The following is a 7,256-nucleotide window of genomic DNA, read 5'->3' as shown; positions in this document are numbered from 1 at the left end:
ATGACTCAGTTTCTTCATTGGAAAAATTAATATAATAGTGATCCTATATCATAAATTTGTTGTGAGAGTTTAACTATTTAATAGAGGGGTTAGCATAGTCCCTTGCACACGTCAAGTGTGTAATAAATATGTGATCATATTCTAGAACTTCTTTTGATATATTTCTTAAGAGTAAAGCATAACCTATTTTTAATCATCGTAACATGAAAAAACATTTGTCATTAGAGCTGTATTTGAAGCTTAGAGAAATATTACCTTTTCCACTAACATTTAAATGTGAGCACAGATTTTTTTTTTCTATTGTTTACTGTTGTATCCTCAGTGCTTAGGTTGGTGCCTGGACCATACATATTGTGCTGTCAGTAAATGCTTATTGAGTGAATCACTGGTCAACTTTCAGTTTCTCCAAAGCAGCAAAACCCACCATAATACTTAGCAATAGACAAAATATTTCTTTTCAACATCCATCATGGACATACTCTAACCCATGCTACCAGTCAATCTAATGTTTCAGTTTTCTTTAATCTGTTTCCTCCAAGTTCCAACTTTCTAATGGATGTCTTGGGTTTCCAGAAAATTCTACTAATACTTTTAATATCTCACTTGAGGTTTTCCAATATCAGCTCTTCCTTATAAAGCAAAGTACTCTCTCTTTACCAAACTCTTATCAAAATTCTCATTCCTGGGGAATATTTTCATATTTCCATACTAAGAATATGGTTGATATTTATTGGGAGCTTACTCTACTGTGTATGAGGCACTAGGATGACCTTCGAGTAATCTTGTTTAATCTTCACAACAATTTTCAATTACACAGGTTTCAGAAACCTTCCTAGATGAGAAAATTGAGACATGGAAATGTTAATTATTCATTCAAGTCAAAAATTATAAAGGGCAAAACAAATTTTTCACCAGTCTTATCTCAATATCAATGCTCTTAAGAACCAAATAAATGGGTGCCTCAGTGGCTCAGTCAGTTAAGCATCCAACTTTGGCTGAGATCATGATCTCATGGTTCTTGGGTTCAAGCCCGGCATCAGTGTCTGCTGTCAGCACAGAGCCCGCTTTGGATCCTTGGCCCTTTTCTGTCTCTCTCTCTCTCTCTCTCTTTCTCTCTCTCTCTCTCAAAAAGAATAATAATAAATAAAATAAATAAACATAGAAAAAGACCCAAATAATCTCTCTTCTGTCTGTTCAGTCAGTATTCAGTATTAAAGCTATCAAGAGATCTGATGATTTCACACACTAAGGCATTAAGGACAGAGAATAACAGCCTAATTTTAACTATCAGTTAAAAGGTTACTCTGGATGGATATATTTTCACTTTAAAATATGTTACTTTAAACAAAAGTATATTGAACTGAATGAAAAATTCTAATCGTGAAGTTCTGACCCTGTGACAGGTAAATGGAGTAGATAATTTGGGACTGAAGACTTTTTCAGAGTTAACAACCTTAATATAACTTTGTTCCAAGTTTCATTTTTAAACTCATCTATATTCTTGCCTTTTTAAACTCTATAAAATATTCCCCTCTTTAATTAACTCAAGCATTCAATTCATAAAGGTTTTTTGAATATCTACTATGTGCCAGATACTGTTTTAAACTTGGAAGTAAGTGACTTCAGAAAATTCACAACTTATTGAAAGACAAAGACATTTAAATGCACAGTTATCGTACTATAAGGTAAACAGCATAAGAAAGGCAGTTACTACAAAACTGGAATGAAAGGTACACATAACTGGGTTAAGACACCAGGAAGACCTTCACTGGAACAGTTACATTTAAACAAAAGTGGGTGGTGGGACAAGTAGTGCAGCATGGTAAAAAAAAATAAATCATCAACTGGAATAGTCTGTCTAGAGAATTCTAGACAGAGCAAATAGCATATGCAAAGGCATGGAGGGATGAAAAAGTAAAATTTGTTGGGAGAATGAAGATTACCACTATGTTGATGGTGAGTGGCTCTTTAGAAGCTTCCAGACCACCGTTACTTAGATGAGCCAGCCAAATTTAAAAGAGATAATTCAAAGACAGAATAAAATCAGGAAATGTGAAAAGAATAAACATTGGGAGATGGAGGGGGCACCTGGGTGGCTGCTTCAGTTGAGCATCCAACTCTTGATTTCACTCAGGCCATGATCTCAAAGTTGTGTGACGAAGCCCTGTGTGGTGCTCCATGCTGAGCAGGAAGCCTGCTTGATATTTTCTCTTTCTCCCTTTGCCTCTCTCCCTCATGCATGCTTTTTCTCTCCATAAAAAATAATACAAACAAATAAATAAATAAATATCTTTTAAATAAGGTGGGAAAAATTTAAAAATTAGTACCATCATGTTTACCAATGTGTTAATATTGTTAACACAGTTACATAGCTAGCTAGTTAGCTATCATCTATTATCTATCTATCTATACATTTATATGTAGAAATGTGTATTACAGCGGTTTGCATACAAATATATATTTCTTTGGTCTGTCAGGTGAGAAATCCTGAAAGAAATGACACCGAGTAACAATGAGCACACCTGGGACCGAATCTTAGTATAGAGGAATATTCCTTGGAGAATGGCTGATTTTAGAACTAGCAAAGAAAATATGTAAGATGACACTGGAGAATCTTGCTGTGCCAAAAAGAAAGTCAGTGCTGAGAGTAAAAGGAAACAAAAACACATTAGTGCTCATTTGGGCAGCACATGTACAAAAATTAGAATAATCTAGAGAAGACCAGCATGGCCCCTGCTCAATGATGACATGCAAGTTCATAAAGTGATCCATATTAAAACAAACAAACAAACAAACAAACAAACATAATTGAGGTTTGTCAAAGAGAGCTCGTGGAAAGAGTTTCCAATGGTCAAAGTTGGATAGAACAATTAGAGCAACAAAATAAAATAGCATTCAATAGTAATGTAATATATAAAATAAGTGCCCGTGAGACCATTAATATAAATAAATGATTATGGAATTAATAAATGGAAGAAGAAGAAATAAAGCTTCCATACAGAATTCATATAATTTATTTAGATTTTCTACCCTAAAAGAAGAGAAATATAACTGTCCACTCATGACATGTGGACTGTGCATGGAAACTTTGTTCCAAAGAATAGAAATAGAATTTGTTCCAATAGAATAGAAATGGGGGGTGGGTGGAAAATAACTTTGCAGTAGGGAAAATTACAAAAATTCATATAGAGAATGAGTGGTCATAGTTAACATTAGCAGTCACAAATCATGCTGGTGTTGTATACCTTTGATATTATATAATGAAAATGACACCTCTTCTGTGATCTTCCTCTCTAAAACCCAAGTCTACTCTGTAGAAAAATTTGAGACAAGCCCCAATAGAGGGGCATCCTACAATACCTACCCAGTACTTCTCAAGAACTCCCAGCATCATGAAAGAGTAAGTTTGAGAAACTCCTCATAGCTAAGAGGATCTTAATGAGAGATGACAAGTAAATGCATGTAGTATCCTGGATGGGATCTTAAAATAGATTGCTAGGTAAAAATAAGGACTTAGGAGTGAACTCCTAATATCTATTTCTTATTGATTTTTTGAGAGAGACAGAACACAAGCAGGGGAAAAGGGAAGAGGGAGAGAGAGAATCTTTTTTTTAATAGTTTATTGTCAAATTGATTTCCATGTAACACCCAGTGCTCTTTCCCACAAGTGCCCTCCTCCATTACCACTACCTCCCTTCCCCTTCCCCCTCTCCTTTCAACCCTTGGTTCATTTTCAGTATTCAGTAGTCTCTCAGGTTTTGCATTCCTCTCTCTCCCCAACTCTCTTTCCCCCTTCCCCTCCCCATGGTCCTCCATTAGGGTTCTCCTATGACTGCAGACATATGGTATCTGTCCTTCTCCACCTGACCAGGAAAGGAGAATTCAAGACCTGAGTGATATAATCAAACGGAACAATATCCATGTCATAGGGAGAGAGAGAATCTTATGCAGGCTCCATGCTCAGCCCGATATGAGGCTCCATCCCATGACCCTGAGATCATGACCTGAGCTAAAATAAAGGGTCAAACATTCAATCAACTGAGCCACCCAGGTGTCTCCTACTGATTTTATTTTCAAAGTGATTTTTATATAATTTGGTGTCAAACAATATTGGATGATGTGTTTTAAGGAGATGTTGACCACGAGTTCCTGAGAAGCTGTGTGCTGAAGTGAAATGGTAATTAGTGAATTGTATTTTTGTCCTGTCTTTGGCTGTGAGATTCGGGCAAGTCATTCTCTTCTGTCCAGACCTCAATTCCCCATGTCAGCTTGAAACTTAGTCTTTGCCTATTATAGGATTCATGCATATATACATATAGAAGCTCCACTATAGGATCTGAGAGTCATGTCCAGCTAGAAACAATTTATATAAGGAATTGTAGAGCCTCCAGAGCAATATCCTATCACCAGGAAAATAAACTCCAGACACACAAGGTACAAAAAACTATTTCAGGGTCTAATGGGGAAGGAAGAAAAAGGGGAAATTGAACAGCCCATTGTTAAGCATCACATTATTTATAGCCTGCTGTTCACCAGCGTGTGCCTAAGTCAGAGGAGATGGATTTGGTAGAAAGTACAGATGTAATTATTTGACAAAAATCTCTAAAAATCAAAGCACTTCCTAGGGTCTCATGGATTAGCAAAGCATCCCATATATGAGGAGAGTATGCTGTATTTCTTTTTGTGTTAAAAAGCTCAGAGATCTCAACTTTCTTTTCAGGTTCCAACAGTTCTGAGAAATTAACACATCAGAATAGTTTTCATCCAATGAGATACAGTGTGGCACTGACTCAGTGTGACTTTGGCAGTTACCAGAGATGGCTTTGCAGAAATGACACTGACATGGAGGTTTGAGTGTTTTGAATTCCATGTGCATGCCCCTATAGACCAGCTCAGATAAAGATAGGACCTTTCTTTGAGTTTGAGACAAATATACAATGAATAGAATGGATTCTCTAGCCTACAATGGTAAACAGAGATAAAGAAATAATATATGTTATTATTATGCTTGAATAAAAGTTGTAAAACAGAAAATAGGGGATTTCAAAGTTATTAATCACTAAAACTGGTGTTTCAAATATTTTAAAGTTGAACTCTAATATCAGATAAGTTGGAGTTACTCTCATAAAAGTACTATGCTTTCTGATTTTAAACTCTCAATTTTTGGCTGCTCCCATATATCCTGAGAAGATCTAAGAATATTCTTAATGTAACATAAGGGCATTCCGGAACCTAGAATAAAAAACTCTTAACTAAATGATGGCTAAGGTTCTGCCTACCTATAAAAATTTATTGGCTCAAAGCCAGGGAGGTTTATTATAAGAATATTGTTGCTGACTCTCTAGATTATGAGGAAATGAGGGGGAAAAAAAGGCAGACACAAATCTTTAGGAGCAGCTGAAATTATAGCTTGGCTGTTTGAAGAGGGTCATACAGCTTTTCCATCTTTAAACTAATAGAGAAATATTAATGTTCTGAACCTTGGCCCCTGCAAAGTTTCTATCCTAAGTTTCCCAAGTTAACTATTTACATGTCACTCATAAACAAATAAACAAACAAAAATTTTTCTCGTCTGAGATCCTTGACCACATGACCAAAATTAAAAGGATCACTAAGAGAAACAGGGAAAACAGGCTGTTTCTACTACTGGCAATCTACTTCATTCAGCTCCTCTGTAAAAGTGCCAGGAAATAAGGCATTGATGTAGTTTGGTTTGGGAGGGAGAAATGAAAAAAGTTAAAAAAAAGTTTTAAAAAATGTTGGGAAAGGAGTATTTTGAAACTGAATTGTAGGCAGTCCAGGAGAACAAGAGATAAGATAACAAAGACTCCCAGGGCACTTCAAATGTAAGCCCTAATAAAAGAAAAACATACACAGAAATGAGTGAAATTACAAAATGGAAGAATTCTCCCCAAAAGATTGCAGGAATAAATGTCAGCCAGAGGATTGCTCAAAATAGATGTAAACAATATAAATTTAACAGAAGTTTAGAATAATAGTCTTAAGACTAATAGTTGAGCTTGATAAAAATATAGAAGACAGCAGTGAATCTATGGGTGCAGAGATCAAAGACCTAAGAAATAGTCACGATGAATTAATAAATGCTGTAAATGAGATGAAAAATAAACTAGATGCAGTGATAGCAAGAACAGAAGAAAGAGAGGAAAGAATTGGTGAAATAGGAGATAAAATTACGGAAAATGATGAAGCTGAGAAGAAGAGGGAAAGGAACTAGATCACAAAGGGTGAATTAGAGACGTAACTGATTCAATGAAAAAAATAATACCTGTATTGGAGTCCTAGAAGAAGAAGAGAGATAGAAAGGAGCAGAAGGCTTATTTGAACAAATTATAGCTGAGAACTTCCCTAATCTGGGAAAGGAAGAGATATCCATGTCCTGGAGGCATAGAGAACTCCCTTCCAAAGAAACAAAAACAAGTCAATACCACAACATATCATAGTGAAACTGGCAAAATACAAAGAGAAAGAGAGAATTCTGAAAGCATCTGAAAAAAAATGGGTCTTAACCTGAAAGGGTAGACACATAAGGGTAGTAGCAAACCTGTCCACTGAAACTTAGCAGGCCAGAGGGAGTGGTAGAAATTTTTTAATGAGTTGAATAAAGAAAATATGCAGCCAAGAATTATTTATCCAGATTTATTCTGTCATCCAGGATAGATAGAGAGATAAAGGCTTTCCCACAAACAAAAACTAAAAGAGTTCATGACCACTAAACTAGCCCTGCAGGAGATCCTAAGGGGAACTCTGTTAGTGAAAAACAGCAAAGACTACAAAGGATCAGAGACAACACCACAAGCACATACCTACAGATAACACAGTGATATTAAGTCCATATCTTTCAAAAATTACTCTGAATGTAAATGGACTAAATGCCCCAATAAAAAGACACAGGGTATCAGAATGGATAAAAAAAGTAAGATCCATCTATATGCTCCCTACAAGAAAACTCATTTTAGACCTGAAGACACCTGCAAATTAAAAATAGGGAATGGATATCAAAAGAAAGTTGAAGTAGCCATATGGATATCAGACAAACTAGATCTTAAAACGAAGACTGTACCAAGAGATGAAGAAAGAGATTATATCATAATTAAAAAGTCTATCAAGAATATCTAACAATTGTAAATACTTATGACCTCAACTTGAAGCACTCAAATGTATACATCAATTAATAACAAACATAAATAAATGTATAGATAACAGTACCATGATTATATGGGACTTTAATTCTCCAC

General features: G+C 35.5%; 1 non-coding gene across 1 annotated transcript; it reads left to right on the top strand.

Moving 5' to 3' along the window:
* Window positions 1-2,671: 2,671 nt before the first annotated feature.
* On the top strand, window positions 2,672-2,778 carry LOC115277144. Its single transcript, XR_003902252.1, has one exon. It is a non-coding gene; the product is annotated as a U6 spliceosomal RNA (small nuclear RNA).
* The last annotated feature ends 4,478 nt before the right edge of the window (window positions 2,779-7,256 follow it).

Source organism: Suricata suricatta, chromosome 13, assembly GCF_006229205.1.
Source record: "Suricata suricatta isolate VVHF042 chromosome 13, meerkat_22Aug2017_6uvM2_HiC, whole genome shotgun sequence".
NCBI classification, from domain to species: Eukaryota; Metazoa; Chordata; class Mammalia; order Carnivora; family Herpestidae; genus Suricata; species Suricata suricatta.
Note: the sequence above shows the minus strand (reverse complement) of the source record. Positions and strands in the feature narration are given on the sequence as shown.